Genomic DNA, 20870 nt, shown 5'->3' with positions numbered 1-20870 from the left:
TTAACTATTATGATGTTGAGTATAATGTTACATGAGGTTTCGTGATTCAAGGTTAATTGCATATAGTGGATAAAGTTGCCTAAGGAGAAATGGAAAGGAGAAAACTTTCAAATTTTATAATGATGATAACTAATGATAGCTCATATGATTATGGTCAACTTGGATCATATGCTTAAGGTGGTTGAGAGGAAGTGTCACAACAAGGGTAATAAATCAATAAGAAGAGGCAACCTACTTTAGAACATAAGGGAAGAATCACTATAGGGTCTATCTAAGGATGATGCACATAAAGAAGAAAATATTGGAAATCAACTAATGAAGTCGAATAGTCATGGTAATAATGAAGGTCAGTTTGAAGGAACCTGGAAGGTATGATGCCATAGATAGATAAGTTGTGTGCATGAAAACATCTATAATAGTTTTTCCCTCTAATGGGAGAGCCACATTGTAAGTTTTCCATAGGTGACTAATTATATGCATGAATTATGGATAACAAGATGTATGATCAGGCAATTTTATTAGGTTGATGTCTTAAAACAGGAAATGATAAGCGGAGTACATTTGGTAGCCATCTTAATGAATTTATTTATAGGGTATTACCCAAGTTGGGGAATAGTAACAGCATTTCCAAAGTGTATCAATGCTATGCTTTTAAGATAGGAGGAAAAGAAACCACAATGACTGGAGGTGAGAAATTAAAGTCAATTTAATAAAATAGAATGAAGTGAAGAAGTTTCCATTTTTTAAGCTAGTAGACATGGAATAATAGGAAATTAAGACTAGGAGAAATATATATATAAGAATATCTGGTAGGAGGAAATGAAGGGTTGTTCTATCAAGAAGAAATTTCTTTAAGGGTATTGATGAGTGGACCAAGAAACCTAATTGGTAATGATCATAGTGATGATCTACATAGTTTAAAAGTATGAAGATATGAAGTTGAGAATTTTCATAATGACTAGTAAAAAAAATAATAGTTGAAGTATAGGAAGGAATGTTGCTAGAAATTTTATAAGGATACCTTGAGAAGGATTGTACACATATTGACAAAAGAAGTGAAAGTCAATTAATAGAGGTTGTACTTGATTGATTTGCACTCATTGTTTCATGAATAGGACTTCACATAGAGAAACTTATCAAGTTTTGTTCCCATAACGTTAAAAGAGGTTGTTTCCACAGAACGCCACACATTTAAATTTTTCATGGACAATGATGATAGTAGTGTTTCCAACTGTTTCAAAATCTAAAATAAAGATATTATTTAATGAGCAAGAATCTCTTGTCCAACTTGAAGAAGGGTGAATTTATAATAAAGCAATCAAATTGTATTGAGATAAAACTTGACGAGATAAGAAAATATTTTTTGTGGATGAAAATGATAATTGTAAGTGATGGATGTATAAGTCAACATGGATCAACAAACCCTCATGCAAGTAAATTAACCATGATATAAAATTAAATCATGATGACCTAGTGTTTGCATATAGCGATATTGGAATCGGTAAGCCAAAGGGTAAATGGATGTAAAACCAAGGGATTTTAATTTTGAGATAGATGATTTAAATAATGATTGTATAACTAGTAATATCTTAAAAAATGAATTTCGCCAGAATTTCCTTGGGGAAGGACTAATATATGACTAGAGATTAAGAATCAAGATGATGAGGCTCATGTGAAATTTAATGATGTACTTAGATGATTATACCGATGGTGTAAATGATCAACTTCCTAGTTGAAAGAAGTGGAAATGATTATTGAAAAGTAATTGACAACTTGATGAAAACATGACACTAATAAGATAGGTAAGATAACCTAGATCCTAGGGATACATTGAATAATCTTATTTCATAGTTGATATTCAATGTTTGTACAAGTAAATGAAATTGATTTTTCTGATGAATCATGATAAGAATTCTTATAGAGTATTATTCTATATTTGATAAGTATTGAGATGTTTCTCATATTGACGATGTTTCATGATATGATGGTAGGAGGATAATGATGTACATGTGGTTCTTATAGTGATGATGTATCCTTATGATGATAGTGATATGCATAGATGTTATGTCAAGGTATATTGACATATTCATTTACTACGTGATGATACGTATTTAATGTTGAATACTCATGATGGATATGATATGCATAACGTGGCATAGGAATTATGATGGTATAATATGAGGTTATTGACATGTGGTTCATTTATTATGTGAAGTCATGATATATCTTTGATGCAATATGTTCATGTTATAACCTATGATGGTATTTCATGAGGTGAAGCAAGTAATAGTTGCATACAAATTTATGACATGCATGAGCACGCAGTTCACAATGATGAATGTTTTCATAATGACATGCAAGACATGGCTTGCGGATTATTTTCTATGATACTATGATGGTATAACTAATGCATTGTTTCATGTTGAGGTGTGATGATTGACAGGACTCCACAATGGGCCTTGAGGGCTGGTTTATTTGATGATCTTGTGCAAGCCCATATGCATGAGGGAGAATAAGTAACACCATATGGGCTGGGGACAAACTCAATCGCCTGATGTTCTAGGCTAGGTGCCTGTTATTAGATTGGGATGCTGAAGTCTGGTGGGGGTGTAAGGACTTCGATGCTTGGGGATGTGCACCTTAGCAGTTGTGGAGGGAGTGAGCCAACCTTGAGAGATGCCCGAAGTTATTCAGTACTGTACCAGATGCGTGCCTTGGGGCAGATGAGGTCTGAGTCAGGCATGAGCCTTGGGGCCAGTCTTGGACTAGGATATAGACCGGGTCAGGCTTATGCCTAGTGCCGAAAGTGGGAAAAAGGACAGAGATTCCTTCGGATTTCCCAAGTGTTGTGAAAATTTCAATGCCTACTGGTTGTACTAGTTCAGTAGAGGGTGTCGGCAACATGAAGTAATAAATAACAAAAATAATAAATAAATAATAAATAATAAATAATAAACATAATAAATAATAAATAATATTAAAAAAATACAAGAAAATAAATAATAAACAATGAATAAAACAAAATAATAATAAAAAAATAAAAATAGTAGTAAATAATAAATAACCATACTAAAGCTCTAAATAAAAATAAATAGAAATAAAACAAGAAAATAGTAAAAAAATCAGTAAAGCTATCAAAAAGAAATAAAACAAGAAAGAAATAAAGTTGCATGTAGACACATGGAGTGTGTGCATGTGGTTCCCCTTCTAATGTTTGTTCTATTTATTAGATGGTGAGGAATATGGGAGGCATTCCAGCATTCCAAGATTCTATCATTCATTCTCTTGGGGGAATAGTGTTCTAAGACAGAGGATTCACTGGTAGTAGTACGTTGATTGAGGGCTCAAGGGTGGCTAGTTGTAGCAAGACCTTGCACAATTAAGCCTACAGTTGGGTGGAGAGTTGTCCCCAAAACCTTATTGAAGTTAGCATACTTCAACCGAAATCACAAGTACAGACTTCAACCGAAATCACAGGTACAGGTAAGTGTTCTACTCATAGTTTTGAACTTGATATTAATTAATTGATAATTTCATGTTGAATATAAATTACTTGATTAATTACATGTTTATTTTGGGTTGTTACAAGAGGAAGTCACCAGAGAGATACATTGGCTACATGGCCCTGATGAGCAGATGTGTAGAGACTGAGCCATCCTATTTTGAGGAAGCAATGCAACAACCATTGGGTTGATGCCATGGTTGAGGAGTATGACTCCATTTTCAGGAACAATGTTTGGTATGTAGTCCCAAGGTCAGCACACAAGTCATTGGTGAGTTCCAGATGGCTTTATAAGGTAAATCATGCAACGAATGGTAGTGAGGAGAAACACGAGGCTAGGTTTATGACCAGAGGTCTTTCTCAGGTGGAAGGGATTAATTATGATAATAATTTTTCTCATGTTGCAAGGTATTGATCAATTAGATCCATCCTAACACTGTTAGTGCAGGTGGGATGGAAGATATATCATATGGATGTAAAGAAAACATTCCTCAACAACATGATTGATGAAGAGGTGTATATTGTGCAGCTTGAAGGTTTTGAGAACTTCAATAGAGAGTCACATGTGTGCTAACTCAATTGAGCATTGTATGGGCTGAAAGAAGCACCTCGTGCTTGGTACACCAGGATCGATAGCTACTTCATTGGGTGGGGCTTCACCAAAATTGAAGTAGATATGAACCTTTACCATATTATGGTTGAAGGTAAATTGTTGATTATTTTTGTATATGTCGATGATTTGATTCTGATAGGTGATTATAATCTTATCAAGTCTTACAAAGAGGATCTTCCAACAGAGTTCGAAATGAAGGACTTGGGGCTCATGCACTACTTTCAAGGTATGGAAGTATGGCAAGGTGATGAGGAACCTTTTGTCTCTCAAGGAAAGTATGCCAATGAGATACTCAAAAGGTTCCACATGGAGAGCAGTAAACCCATGGAGACTCCTCTAGAAGGTAACTGGAGGAAGGAGGATGCTACTTCCAGTGAAGTAGTGGAGGCTACTATTTACAGGCATCTTGTGGGTTCACTCATGTATTTGGTGAACACACGACCGAACATGTGTTATGTAATTAACCAACTTAGTCAAGCGATGGTCAAGCGCACCAAGATGTACTGGTAGGAAGCCAAACATGTGTTGAGATACCTCAGAGACACTACTCAGTATGGTTTATGGTACAAACAGATAGAGGGAGTGAAGCTTCAAGACTTCACTAATGTAGATTGGGTAGGGAGTCCATCCGACAGGAAGAGCACATCAGATGAGATCTTCAGTATTGGGTCAGTAGGTTTTTCTTGGTACAAAAGGAAACAGAGATCAGTTGCACTCAAATCAGCAGAAGCATAGTACATGGCTGCTAGTCAAGCAACTTGTGAGGCTATTTGGATGAAGAAGATTCTTGTTGGTTTGTTTGGTCTATTGTACCTTAAGAAATCAATTTCTTGGCTGTGTAGAAATTGTGCTTAAGACATTAATGAATTTTTTTTATTGTCACTTGTAAGTCACTTAATTGTTTGTTGTATTCTCAAATGAAGGAGCTAGAAAACTTGGTTTTTAACCCTTAATACATTTGTGACATGAAAATATTAGAATGCCATTTGTTTGCTGAATATAAATGATGAAGGAAGAAAGCTTGAATAAATCAAAGACAATATGCTTCTTTACATAGAATCTACTATCCGTGACACTTGGAGAAGTTAGAGATAATATGTTGCCTTACACAGAAACTACTATCTATAACTTAGAAGAAGGAATAAGGTGAGAAATTCAAGTATAGGAGTGCTCTTTTAAGGAATTTTAACTTCATTTACATAAGCAAATAGAGACCTGCAACTTCATTACCATACTTAAAGGAAGAAAACATAAGATGACACATAATAGAGAAGTCACAAAACCATACCCAACAATGCATGGAAACTTCTGATTCTTTCACTAATCAATAGTTATATCAGGAATATAGTGGCCTAGTCTCTGAGTTCTCCAAAATTTGAACCCTTTCTTTGTAAATTTTCCTATTTCTATACATTATGAAATAGTTGGTGGTCTCTGAAACTGTCAAACTACTTAACTGTTTCTCTAACTATTTGAAGTAAATATTATTACAAAATATTAAAATAGAGGGTAAAAGTCACCTCAATCTCAAGAAAACCAAATCACAGGAAATAACAGGAATTAGACAATAATGATAACTGCCTTTTCAGCTTTGTTGTTCGGCTGCTGACTGTAGAAGCTTTAATAATGATTAATCCGCTTTACCATAATAAACTATGTTAGACTTTGACTTGTGCATGGACCTGAGGTTTACATATGTATCGGATGTGTTTTGATTGGATGAAACACAAGAAAACCCCACCAATCACCTTCCTTTGAAGTTTTAGTCGTCCACCACTAATTCTGATTATTTCACTTAAATAGTGGAATCAACTATTTTATGAGAAACACTAGTTGGCCATGGAACTAGAAAGACTTTAAAAATCTGATTCATAAACCCATTGGATCTACCTGTTCAGTGCTCTACTGGTTTTCCATATGAACGTGATATACAATAAGCTTTATTTAATAAGGGTCTGAAACCCATCGCAAATTGCAATTGGTGGAAGGGTGATAGTCCATATAATTGTTCCCAATACGTTCTGCAATTGCGATTTGATCGCATTGCAACTTTTACCACTTTATTGTGCTTGTTAAACTCGTATGCCATTTAAATGATGACGAGCCCATGGAACTGAAAATGAATCAACAATATTTCATAAAATCGGTCGCGTCTGCCCTTTTTCCTTTTCAACGTGCCTTGATACCCTTACAGACCCAATATACAACATCGCAAATCGTAATCGGCACTTTCTATCAGTGTACTAACCTAAACTTTTACATTCTGTGATACGATGGACCTGCTGTGATTATTAAACATGGCATATGTAATATCGGGTTTGAAATACCCAATCACAAATCACAATTAGCAGAACTAAATCCTTGTACATGGGGTGCTCTACGGACCCACCAGAATTATTAAATGAAATACATATATTGTTGGGTCTAGATCCCATCGCAAATTGCAAGTCTGGCTCCATCACAAATCGTAATCGGTGCGACTAAAGACCTGTACATGGGGTACTCTGCAGACCCGCCGAGATTATTAAACATAATGCATGTGTTTTCGGGTCCAACCCATCACAAATCGCAATCGGCGAAACCCGGTGTTGTTGGGAAAAGTATCCAATACGGAGTGACCCTATCCCACTCTAAGGGTGATAGTACCTCAGCAACAATCAAAGCAAAGCTATTTGAGATTACTTCTTTATGAGATGTAAAATAGGGGAGAAAGAGATCCACTAACCGATGTCTTCCGCTAATGATTGATCCAATTTTCTCTCCTTGCTGCTTGCCCCCAGCTCCTTTCTCTTTCACTGGCCCAGCTACACCAAGATCCTGCAAAATGACAAGAGAGGGAAACTACAAGAAGCATACATTCATAATTGATTCAAGGATTAGAATAAATCAAATACACAAGTATAACAATACATCATTGAGACACATGCATATAGAAGAACCTCAAATGCTTTATTAATGGAAGAAGTAAAGTTCAGGAAGTGATACAACCATAAGAGGCCCAATCCAGCATCACCTCCCAGCAAAAAGAAATCTCCTCTTCACCTCCTTCAAAGCAAATCACCCAATAGTTCTATACTCAAACCAACATCAATTCTTTACATTCACAAGATTCTAGCCTCCCTAGACCTCATGAGAGAGATCTATATATAGGAGTTTTGGAGAAAGGATGAGTCAGCTTGAGGCTGGCATGAAGCTGACTAGTGTCCTCTCTCACTTCAGTTATTCTTCAGTTCTTGAGTCCACTTGGAGGTTCTTGCTTCCACTTGGAGATCTAGACCCTCTTACTCATCACCAGTCGAATTCTCTGATCCAAGTGTCATTTTGGAAGCTTCCTGGGCATTGACACCTTGAGGAATGACTGTGCCACATGTCCCAATTCGCTCAGCGCAGGTAGCCTTCTTTGCAGTTGACATTCAACGCAGGTAGACAGTGGAGCAGTTGACATTCAGCGCAGATGCTCAGTGGAGCAGTTGACATGATCCAGAATTGCCTTGTTTTTGAGTGTTTTCAGGTGGAGAACTTTTACTCAGTGCTGTGGTTTGCTGACCTTGTTCCTCTAGGGGTAGGAACAACATGTTTAGGGACTTTGGATCCCTTAGATTATGGACATTTCATGCTTCATGCTGTAAGGCACAAAAATGTCTATAACAGTTGCCCCCTAAAGTATGAGGTCGTTTATCGGGTGAAATGCTTTATCAGGAGGATCCGAAGTTCATTCAATCGCTGAGAGGTGACCTGTAATAAAATACAATACAATACATTATTTTTCATTCTGCTTTCATGATCTAGCTGAGGTGGGCATTCCCATGCTCAGCTTTATAAATTCATTTTAGTACGTAGAACAGACGATCGTCTGACGGTAGACTGATAATTCTCTGCTGAAATTATCATCCTTTGAGTAGGATGATCATCTGCTGCAATGATGTACATGTCAAATGTCTTTATATTTCCTGAATATATATCGCAGCCCGGATGGATGAAACTAGATCTGGGGTCTTCAAACTCGTTCGATCTTCACTCTAAGTACAAGTCGATCCATGTGAGAATTGCGCTGAAGTCGAACATGGAAAGACATCGCTTGATTACCGGTCAATGATGTAAACCGTTAACAAGCACGAGAGGAATCACCGATAATGATAATGACCCTCAAGGTACTGCAGTACAATTCACGTGGTGTGAATATAGGACTTGGCGTCGAACACCACGCAAAATCTTCTGGTCGAAGTTCATTGATGTATACCTGTCGCCGGAAGTGAGAAACTTTCCATTGAGGCATGCAAGCTTCAAAGTACTGAGGGGGGTGTTCCTAGATCAACTTCTTGGATAATGAGCTAAAGTCGACAAGAAGTGATCCATCAAAGGAGGGCCTTAATGAATCCCACATCAGTGACACGGAACGGAGCTAATGACTTTAATGGAGGTGAAAACAATCTGTGACATATGATTCAGGGTGGCGATCATGGATGGATGAAGGATAATGTATGGCAGTGGATGGGACATGGTTGACTCTTTCTGAACAACATCTCTTGAACATATAACGACACTGATGCGATGGATCGGTAGCATTACCCCAAATGTGGATGGTTTGGCGAGACCATGGCGATGAGACCGGTGAATGAAACAACCCAACCCGATGTGGTAAGGAGGAAAAGTGTCATGTTCAAGAGTGACTTGCTACCATTAAAGCTTTGAGGTTCTCCCAATTTTTCCCCAGTCATTTCTGACCAGTACCTCTTTATTTTTGTCAAGCTTGAGGAGGATAACATATGCTTGTTCTATAACCTGCCCTTCGGGCAAGCCCATCGCTATGTTTTAACGAGCTTAGCGATAGGGAAACTCGTTCTCGTCTAAAGACAAGTTTGTCGCTATTTAATCATTTTAATGAGTCTAACGACAAGGAAAACTCGGTCCTTTTCATTTTTAGAGAGTCTGAAAAGGTACAGAAAGTTAACTCCAAAATTCCTTTTTCGTCATCTAATCCCTTAAGTCCAAAAAAGTATAAAACAATACAGAAGGGATGAGTTTTCGATAATTTTAAGGAGCCGAATAAAACAAGCGCTCGACCTTTTTGTGCAATAATCCCTCAGGTCCAAAAAGATTAAAATCTAGAGGAGGGATAGCACTTCCGGTCCTTTTAACGAGCTGGAAGGCCAGAACTCGGCAAACTTTTCATATTTTACGAGTCAGTTGAAAAGAGCTTAAAGAAGACTCGTCTTTTGAGGAACGAGTGATAAACAGGGATAGCAGAAGATTCCAGGTACAGGTTGGAATTTTCCAATCACGGCAGTGTCACAAGGATGGCTAGGTGAAATCACTCTTCGCAGCTGTTCCTCAAAATAGGTAAACAATCATATGGGATGAACGATCGGCCAAATGAAAGTGGAGGTGGTAGGTGCAAAACACGACCAAGGCTTTTTATGGCTGATAAATTTACGATCACAGTGGTTATTTACCAGGATAGGTTCATTTTTTATTTAAAAATGAGCTTAAACTCTGGAGGAAACATTGCTCACTGCTTATATATATTTTTTAACGAGCATGAAGACCGCGTTAAAACTGCTCGGATCTTGCGTTTATTTTTTAATGAGCATGAACTTTATGCTAAAACTGCTCGAATCTCGCTTTTCTATTTTTTAACGAGCATAAATTCCGCGGTAAAACTGCTCGAACTTATGTTTATTTTTTAACGAGCATGAACTATGTGCTAAAACTGCTCGAAATACCAGTCATAAGATAAGAAATGTCTCCTGTGAGATCTCTATTTTTTAAGGAGTTTCATCTTCACTAAGCTTTACTCCATATCCTTTCTTTATGCAAGTTCGGAAACGACTAATCCCAAAAACAGATAAATAACTGCTCTTAGCTTGCACTCCAAAAGGTTTGCATGCCCCCAGGTATAAAATACAATTTCAAGGTTGCCCCTACTTATCCGTCAAAACATTTGTTTTAAAGGGTGAGGCTTACCTCTTTCAGGTTACCCAAAGATTGTCTTGTTCTTTTTTCAAACAAAACACTTCCTCGGCAATGTCTACCGAAATAGACAAGGGTGAATGACCTTTGTCAAACACGTAACTTTGACAAAAGAATCCTATTCCAGAACAACCCCTCTTCCATCCACGGACGGGGTACGGACTAGTCATATTCTCTCGCGGAAATTCTACCTTATACCCAAGGTTTTCTCTGCCCGAAGCAGACCAGGATGCATGCCCCCTGGGTTCCAGTCCCATCTTTCTGAATCACTCGCACTCATCGGGAAGGAGGACCGGGGGTGGAGACAATTCTTGATTGAATAGACCATTTAGGGTTGGTATGTGACTATTTGTGATGCGTGATCCCGGAAATGAAAGTTGGTCTACGAGCTTGACCATCCTTCCTTCGTGTGGAAAACACATTACTCTAAAGAGTGAGGAGACTATTGCTCCCATGCAATATATATAGTCTCGTCCAAGGAGTAGGTTATAATCCAAGGGTCCTTGAACGACCATCACGTTCATTTGAACGGTCTTCCCTTTCAATGTAACAGGCACATTGGGGAGGATCCCTAATGGTCGACTGGTTCCTTTATCAAAACACGAGAGATTTCTTATCTCAGGTAAAAGCGCCGGGGAACCCAGTGCTTTCCAAGCAATAGAGGAAAGGATACTCACAGATGCCCCTTCATCAATGATAGTGCCAGCCATTACCATTCTGTATATTTGGACTATGATTCTGAATGGTATACTGGCTGGCAACCGGGGTCTGCCTAGTTGGTTCCAATCAAAGGACACAACCAGGTTGCTTGGTGGTGGGACCGAATACACGGCCGGATATGACCCTGACAATGTTCCTTCCTGCGATAAAGGAATGGGCGCATTGCCCTGACGCTCGTTAGAGTCTGTGTTGATGAAAAGAATCTGGATGGTGTCATCCTTATTCTCTTCAGTGAGGGTGTCATTTGAAGATGAATCTTCAATGATGGTGTCATTTGAAGATGAAACTTCTGAAGGGAGAACTGGGTCAACTGCCATTTCGACTTTCGGACTTTCATCTGGTCTGGATTCAGTAGGTTCATTTTCAATGACTGACGCTTCAGCTGACCACTTGAGCGGGCCAGCTGTATTCTCAACCAACGAAGGACTCGGCACGAGTTTTTTGTATCCAGGAGGAAGTCTCGACGGTGAAACCGGACGATCTTCCAAAACTCTCTTCGCTTCGTCTAAGAAGGGACAACGGTGGATGGCGTGATCGCCTTCACACAGTCTGTAGGGGGATCTTGCTCCTCCTCTTTGTCTTGAACCTTCACTTTCGCTGGTTGACGGTAAGCATTCAACATGGCTATCAGAGGTTGATGCTCCTGAACTGTGCAAACGAGGGGACCAGTCCCTTAGTATCCGGGGAATACAGGGACAATCTCTATGGAAGTGGTCTCCTCTACATATGACACATGGTGATTTAGGCCCGGTCTGTGCTGTGTGTGGATTTTTTTCAGATGTCTTTTGCTTGCCCCCAGTCGCCTTAGGCTCCTTCTTCTTCTTCTCTCTCTTCTTCTTCTCCTTCTTCTCCATGGGAGCTTGGCTTTTGCCGGCTCTACCTTGTGAAGATGAAGGATTGGAGGAAGAGTTATAGGAAGTAGAAGGCTGGTGGGCAGCTCTAGACTGATCTAACTATTGACTCAACTGTTCAGGAACCGTGGTGTTCTGAACTACATTGGTTGAGAATAGCCAAATTGGCAGGCCAATTGTCAATCCTGGAAGCGACAATGTGTCCATGTGGGGCGCACCAACTTCTCCCCAAGAGGAGAAAAGACTAGGATTTCCATCATGTGGAATTCCTTGGTTGGTGCGTTCCATGTTCTCAACCTACAGATCAACGTAGGAATAGGAGGTGATTATGTTCCGTTTAAAATAAATTTTATAAGGACGATTTAGACACAACTTTCTTTTTCACATTTTAAGAGTCGAGAAAAAGCTAAAGATGACTCTAGTCTCCTTCGATGTTTTAACGAGCCCGAAGTGACAAATGCTCGGATGGACTTTTTCAGTTATAGAGTTTGAAAAAGGCCAAAAGAAACTGCTCTGGAGATCTAGGCAGAGGGTGTGCCAAACTTTTTGCAAAACCACAGAATACGTTTTACGGTACGGGTGGTCGATCTTCGTGAATGCTGTGTTCACTGCATTGCGATCAGTAGGGCGGCCGACACGGCTTCCTATGGATAAAGGCTTTGTTCCTATAGGGGTCTCCCAATATATACGCGACGGTACGTGGGAGCACAAGTCCGTATTGATACTTATCGCTTCACCGTGGAGGAATCACCCATCCACTCAACGCTAAGATATCACGTTTAACGACGCTGGAACACGTCTTTAGCTTAGACCTCTATGTGTCTGCGTTATGTTTCAAAGCGTTGTTATGTAAATTCAATTTATTTTAAGGTTGATCTTGTTTAGCAGTTTGCCTTTATGGATCACCACGAGATGTATGGTACAACTCCTAAATGCAGTCTAAGATGATAAGCAAGCTTTTCAATCTTTCAACTTTGAAAATCTTAACTACTGAGGGAAAAGAAAGACATCATCTTTTCACACAGATCATAGAGCACACACTAATGCACTTTTTCCTAAATCAACATGCAAACTGTCAAAATGCACATGCACTATGCAGGTATTTCTTTTCTCTTTCTTAATGATGATGTACTACAAAAAGAAAGCTGTTGTATAACTTTGAATTCAATTTCAAGTGAAAGCAAACAAGCTTTTGTCCAAAATCAAAAGACACCTTAAGATTTACTTGTTTCAACACTAGAAATACATAAATTCAAACCATATGACGAAAGTAAAAGCTCAATCAGCTATGAACAACAAACAAACTAACTCTTAAGATCAAAACGACACTTTATCACAGGTCTAGATCTAAGAGGCCACAGCAAGACTAGTTCACTTTCGTTATGGGAAATTGCAAATGATGTAAGAAATACACAAAGAACAAATACAGTTTCTTTATACAACCGAGGCGGAATAGTGGCAAATAAAGGTGGTTTCAGATAGGTACATTGACTGATAACAAGCTGCAAAAACAGGGATGAAAACAGGGCAACAGAAAGCAGGGAACCCCAGTTGCACAAGGCCTAACTGGTTCAGCGCAGGTAGTACACTGTCAGTTTGACATTCAGCGCAGGTATCCCCTTCGGGACCTGCGATGAAATGCAGACTACCTTCACAGTGCCTGCAATGAAGAGAGAAACTCTCGTTTTTCTCAGTTTCCGGGTTACAGATTGCTCAAAAATCAACAGTTTTTGGCCAAATCAAAAGCTAGCAATCATGTACACACTAAAGGATGAAAAGGAGGATGAAAAGCTATCACTAAGAGCTATTCAGAGTCCTTGTGGATCAGCTCTTCAAATCATAAACATGCCCAGAAACTGAGCTAGAGTAGCTGCCCTCTACTTTGCATTTGAAAGCTCCAAATGCAGTTCGATTCGGTACTCCCTGTGTTTAGGAAATGAATAGCAAAAAACACAAATAACCAACAAGATACGTTCCCCAGCGGAGTCGCCAATTTGTTGTTGGGAAAAGTATCCAATACGGAGTGACCCTATCCCACTCTAAGGGTGATAGTACCTCAGCAACAATCAAAGCAAAGCTATTTGAGATTACTTCTTTATGAGATGTAAAAGAGGGGAGAAAGAGATCCACTAACCGATGTCTTCCGCTAATGATTGATCCAATTTTCTCTCCTTGCTGCTTGCCCCCAGCTCCTTGCTCTTTCACTGGCCCAGCTACACCAAGATCCTGCAAAATGACAAGAGAGGGAAACTACAAGAAGCATACATTCATAATTGATTCAAGGATTAGAATAAATCAAATACACAAGTATAACAATACATCATTGAGACACATGCATATAGAAGAACCTCAAATGCTTTATTAATGGAAGAAGTAAAGTTCAGGAAGTGATACAACCATAAGAGGCCCAATCCGGCATCACCTCCCAGCAGAAAGAAATCTCCTCTTCACCTCCTTCAAAGCAAATCACCCAATAGTTCTATACTCAAACCAACAACAATTCTTTACATTCACAAGATTCCAGCCTCCCTAGACCTCATGAGAGAGATCTATATATATGAGTTTTGGAGAAAGGATGAGTCAGCTTGAGGCTGGCATGAAGCTGACTAGTGTCCTCTCTCACTTCAGTTATTCTTCAGTTCTTGAGTCCACTTGGAGGTTCTTGCTTCCACTTGGAGATCTAGACCCTCTTACTCATCACCAGTCGAATTCTCTGATCCAAGTGTCATTTTGGAAGCTTCCTGGGCATTGACACCTTGAGGAATGACTGTGCCACATGTCCCAATTCACTCTGCGCAGGTAGCCTTCTTTGCAGTTGACATTCAGTGCAGGTAGACAGTGGAGCAGTTGACATTCAGCGCAGATGCTCAGTGGAGCAGTTGACATGATCCAGAATTGCCTTGTTTTTGAGTGTTTTCAGGTGGAGAACTTTTACTCAGTGCTGTGGTTTGCTGACCTTGTTCCTCTAGGGGTAGGAACAACATGTTTAGGGACTTTGGATCCCTTAGATTATGGACATTTCATGCTTCATGCTGTAAGGCACAAAAATGTCTATAACACCTGGGGTGGCACCCCATATAACTGCTCCACTGCGATTTGTGATTGCGATTTGATCGCATCGCAACCTTAGCTCAGTCGGGGGCCGATTCTTTAATACCATTATCGCATATCCCTCTTGCCTTATCTATTTTTAAGATATTATCAAGTGATTCTTAAATGAAAAATGAATATTATAAGCAAATGAGAATGCATGTTACAACATATGGCTCCACTTGGGGATAGTGCTTTGTCCACATAAGCACTAAGAACCACATATTAGTGCCTTCACCTCGGGCATGGAGTCATATATTATTTGCATAAATTTAAATTCTATGGCATTTGTACACTGATTTCACTCCAGTATCTACAATGAAAGACTATTATTCTTCAGAACTGGAAGTAATGTTTGAGGTACTGCCCATTGACAGGTAGCTGTAGAGTTTCACCGTCAAGATTCTCAAGAAGGAAAGTGTTATTGTATCTTGCTTCAACAATTCTAAAGGGGCCATACCAGAGAGGATCAAATTTCCCATGCTTACCCTTATATTCTCTTCTGGTATCCCATCTTAATACTAAGTCTGCAACTTTAAAGTCAATTTCCTTGGCTTTTCTGTCAAAAATACTTTTCATCTTGGATTGATACATAATCAAGTTCTCTCTTACCTTGTCCCTGTTCTCACTTAGCTCCACTACTTTATTCATTCTTCTTATTAAAGAATTTGGTTCTTCTTTTGCCTCCTGAATCATTGCAATCACTGGCTTCACAAGTTGACTTGGAAACAGAGCCCGAGTCCCATATACTTATTCAAAAGGTGATTTTCCTGTAGATTTTCTTGTAGTCACTCTACCAGCCCATATAGAAAAATTTAACTTAGAATCCCAGTCTCTTTGGTTTTTTTCAATAGTTTTCTTAAGGATCTTCATCAAAGTTTTGTTAGTGGATTCAGCTAATCCATTTCCATGCAGATGGTAAGATGTTGAATGGCACAAAATAACATTACAGTTGTGACAAAAAGCAATAAACTTACTTGAATTGAAGACTTCAGAATTGTCTGTTATAATTTTGATGGGGCATCCAAATCTTCTAAAAATATTCTCCTCTAGGAACTTCATTACTATCTGATCATTTGCTCTCTTAGTAGCTATAGCCTTTATCCATTTGGTGAAGTAATCAGCTGTTGTGAGAACCCACTTGTGTTGTCCACTTGAAGCTGGGTTGATTTCTCCGACAAAGTCCAATCCCCATTGTCTAAATGGTTCCTCTATGAAGACTGGGATCAAAGGTAAAGGAGCTAATCTCTTTAGCGGCAAAAAGTTGACACTTCTAACAAATTTTAACAAACTTATATGTATCACCAAATAAAGTAGGCCAATAAAATCCTACTTAAACGATTTTATGTGCAGTCACTTTCCAACTATAATGTCCTCCACATAATCCCTCATGATAATCTTTGATTTTTCCTGTAAACTCATCCTCTGTTAAACATAGTAATAAAATTCCAACAGGATCCTTCCAGTAAAAACTACCTTCCACAATCATATATGGTTGCACCTTGATCTTTAGTGCTCTATACTTTTTTCTATCAAGAGTTGGGGGTAGGAAAGAAAGCAAAAATAATGAATTATATGCTTATACCATTCAGAACACAAAATTTTATACCTGGTCTTCATACTTGGATCTTGATTTCCTTCATTTTTTTCAGCTGGTGTCAGCAAGTAGATTCCTAATGCCTGAAAGTTTGATTTTGCCAACATTTTTGCCAATCCTTGCCCTTTCACCAACTTTGTGGGTTTTATGTCCAAGTCATACTCTTGGATCTTGGCTATCCATTTTCCTCTTCTGTCTTCTACGTCAACCTATACTGATACATTTTTTACTGCATCATTTCACACATAAGCAATGATTTGTGACTGCAGCACATAATTTCTAAAAGCTTTCAAAGATTTTACCAAAGCGTATACCTATTTCTCAAGAATATTATATTTAAGCTCAGTGTCCCTGAGAATCTTGTTGAAGAATGCAACTGGCTGCTCTTTCTCTTCATCATTTTTCTGCAGCAAGACAACAGCTATTGAACTTGATGATGCAAATGAAAAAACTTGGAAAGGCTTTTGGTAATCAAGGTTGATTAGGATTGGAGCTGCCTACAATGCCTCTTTAATCCTAGAAAATGATTCTCTAGCTTCCTTGGTCCAATGCACTTCATTCTCCTTCTTCAGCATATTAGTAATTTCTTTTATGATTTCCACATAGTTGGACACAAATCATCTTAGGAAGTTTATCTTTCCTAGAAACTTTTGGATATCCTTTTTACTCCTAGGCAGTGGTATTTTTTGCACAGCTTGTACTCTGGCTGGATCTATCTTTACTCCATCTCTGGAAACAATGTGCCCCAATAGTTTTCCTTCTTTCAGAGCAAAAATGGATTTCTTGGGATTTAAGGAAAGCCCAAATCTTCTACATTTATCAAAAGTATTTTTCAAATGGTCCAAGTGTTCTTCATCAGACTTTGAGAAAACAGTAATACCATCCAAATATATTACTACAAACTTATCTCCCACAAAAGCAATTTCCATAGCCCTCTGAAATATAGCACCAACATTCATCAATCCAAAAGCCATTCTGGCATACATAAAGGTTCCCCAGGGAGTTTTGAATGCCATCTTTTTCTGATCCTCTTTATCCACAACCACCTGGTTATACCCAGAAAACCCATCCAGCATTGACATTCTAAAAGATCATGTTACCTTTTGCAGCACATGATCCATTTTAGGCAAAGGATAATTATCTTTCAAAGAAGCCCTATTGAGGTTTCTGAAGTCCACACATAACCTTATTTCTTCATTTTTCTTTCTCATAGGCACTATATTAGCCACCCAATCAGAATACCTGAGTGGAACTATTATTTTGGCATCAAGCAAATCTTTTACCTCCTTCTCAATTGATGGTAGAAGCAACGAATTTATCTGTCTAAGCTTCTATTTGAATGGTTTAATTCCCTCCTTCGAGGGAATCTTGTGCTGAATAATATTTACATCATAGGTTTTGAGATCTTCATAGGACCATGCAAAGACATCAACATAATTATTGAAAAGTTTAATATATCTCTCTTGAAAATTAGGTGAAACTCCACCAAATAATTTTACTAACCTGGGTTTCTCTTGAGTTCCAATTTTGTGATCCCGAATCTGTTCATCTTGTGAAATTTTCCCTGAGTCAACAACCACATCATTGGGATTAAAAAGCCTTTCAAGAGGAACAAGTCCCTTTGGCAGAATATTATCTTTCAATTCAAATATCTTCTAATTTGCTATTTAATCTTTTAAACCACTGACTTATGTGACTTCTGTTGTTTCTTCTTCATCTTGATCAATTCCTGTACCCTGAAACTCTTCAACCATAGTCAAAAACTCTTTAATCTACTGATCAACTTCAAAAAATTGCCAATTTTTAACATTATTAGGAACAGAAGGTCTATGTCTCATTTCTACCTCATATCTTAGTCTTGGATTAATAGGAGGCTTGAAAATACTAGCAACGACAGCCAATGAATCTTCTAATCTATTCTCATCTCTTGGAATAAATTGAATGTTAAAAGCTTCGAAAAATTTCTCAATCAAATCCCATACACCTCATTTCTGTATGCCCTAAGCCTAGGGTGCTTTGTTTTGAAGTGATCTTTTATTTGCTTAAAGATCAACTCCGAACCTCCAAAAGCAAAAATTGACTTAACTCCCATCTGTTTAGTTGTTTGTAGAGCAATAATCAAGGACTCATATTTTGCCACATTGTTTGTTGCCTCAAATTCTAATTTAAAGGAAAAAGGGAACATATTACCTCCAGGCACAATTAGAAGAAAACCAACACCTATTCCTTCCTTGGAATAAGCTACATCAAAGAAGCATTTCCACACTCCTTCAATTTGCAGCTCTGTAATTACATTTTCTGAAGCAAGCTGCTTCTGATTATCTTCAAGTAGCTCTACATTATCATGCAACATGAAACAAGCAAAGTCGTCCTTCTCCTGGCTATATACAGGTGAATTACTTGGTCCATTTTTTGTAATTGTTTTTACAAATCTAGTTTCTCTGTACAATCTCCTCTCTTCCCCACCAAAAGTTGGTACAACAGCATATGTAAAATCTAGTTTCAAAACACCACCCAATTTAGACCCCAGAACCTAGCTAGAAGCGTTCCAAATCTAGCAGGGATATTTGCTACTACTACATCCATGACCAAGATTCTAGCTGGAATTTGTGCTAGTGACACTGCTAGATCCTTAATGACCCCCAGACACTTGACTTTGTTTGAATAAAAAGAATACAAGTCCCTATAAGGTTTGGTAACTTGTAAATTTAGTTGCTTCATCACTGACAATGGCAGAAGATTGTGTGAAGCTCCCAAATCAAACATACAATTATGTAGGAGGAGATCATGGATCAATAAGGAAATATAAAAAGGAGGTATTGAATAATTTATTTCCTCTACATGCGGACCAAAAACCACTACTAGTTTACCTTCCTGTAGATTTATAGTGTCATTTATACTCTCATTTTCTTTTAAATTAATAAACTCAGCAATCTCCTTTTGATAAATAGGTGTTTTGCCAATTCTATAAGGGGAACTTGAATTCTTAATTTTTCCTACTCCTTAGTAAGACTAAACAAGTGACCCTATTTAGTAGTAATCCTTACATTCTCATCTTCGCCTTTTTTCATGACTGGAATTACTTGAGGAATTGAAACAAGTCTCTCCAAAGGAATTTTTTTAGTTTGATCTTGAGAAGACTCACCTTGAAGTATCTGTGTCTTTCCATTTGCATTATGTTGTTGCTTTCCTTTATTCACTTGTTTTGCAGGCTGAGATTCTTATGGAGTCGCCTTTGGTGAGGAAGTTGAAACTTGCTGCTCACTTTCATTTTCTTGACTTCTTGATCTTTTCCTCGATCTCAAGTCATATTTCTTATGTAGTTCAGCCTGCATAAAATCATAGAATTGCTTCTAATATTCATCAATTTTATTTTCAGCATGAATGGAATTTGTTTCATCATATTCATACTCTTCTCCTTTGATACCAAGTTCATCTTCATCTATTGCATATAACATAGAAATTTGATCTTTAGGGTGTTCTTGTTCTTCACTAGGATTTGCCTTTATATATAATGGTGCTTGAATCTGATCTTGATCTTTTATTTTCCTCTGCAAGATTTGCAAAGGTTGTCTTCTGCATTGGGGATTAAAGTTCTTATTATACTGTGTTTGTCTTTGAGAATTTTTATTTTCTAACTCTAACTTATTCAATTTATCTGATAAAGTTTTAATTACATTACTCATATCCTCCAATGTTTGACTTTGAGAGGATTCCATCTTTGCCTTTCCCTTGTCTTGGATAGGTTGTGTCTCTAGTGCTTTTCCTGCAGCCACCAGATTTTCTTCTATCTCTAATGCATTTTTTTGGATCTGATCAAGGGTTGGAGATCTTCTTTCCCTTAATGTGAATCCAAAATTTGACTCAAAAGCCCCTGCAAAAGTTATTTTTGCACCAGCAGGAGGAGGCTTAATCTCCACTAGAAGTCTATTGTACAATTTGTTAAATCTTCTGACAAATTCAACCACAGTTTCATCAAACTTCTTCTTTATCGCATTAAACTTTGTTAATGAATACCCATGGTCTCTTTTTTCACCCCATTTCTGAATGAATAAATGTTCCATCTCTTCCCAAGAAGGAATAGAATTATTGGGAAGTCCTTTAAACCATTTCCTTGCTTCTCCATCCAAGCAATGAACAAAAATTCTTAGAACAACATCTAAGTGTTCAACATTTAGGCTTTTTGCAAAATTGCAAAATATTGATACATGATTCTATGCTGTTTTTTCATCTTCCCTTGTAAAATGAGGAAGAATTTTGAGGTATTCCTGTGGCATTTTATTTAACGGTTGTGGCAATTGAAGAGGTGGATACCTATTCATCAAGAACGCAGGTACTTCCATGTTTATTGAACCTTGATTACCAACAGATGTGAAACCTGACTGAGAGGTAAATGGAGTGTGCAGAGGTGGTAATGTGGCTATTGATTTAGGTTGAATAATTATAGTAGATAAAGGAAAAGTAACAAACTCTAAAGATTTCTCTTGATAGTTGGGTTCCTAAAATGAAGATGATGAAAAAGATGAC

This window comes from Pinus tabuliformis, chromosome 1_1, assembly GCF_031772625.1.
Source record: "Pinus tabuliformis cultivar Carrire ecotype Pingquan chromosome 1_1, CPIR1, whole genome shotgun sequence".
In the NCBI taxonomy this organism is placed as follows: Eukaryota; Viridiplantae; Streptophyta; class Pinopsida; order Pinales; family Pinaceae; genus Pinus; species Pinus tabuliformis.
This window is presented reverse-complemented; position numbering follows the sequence as displayed.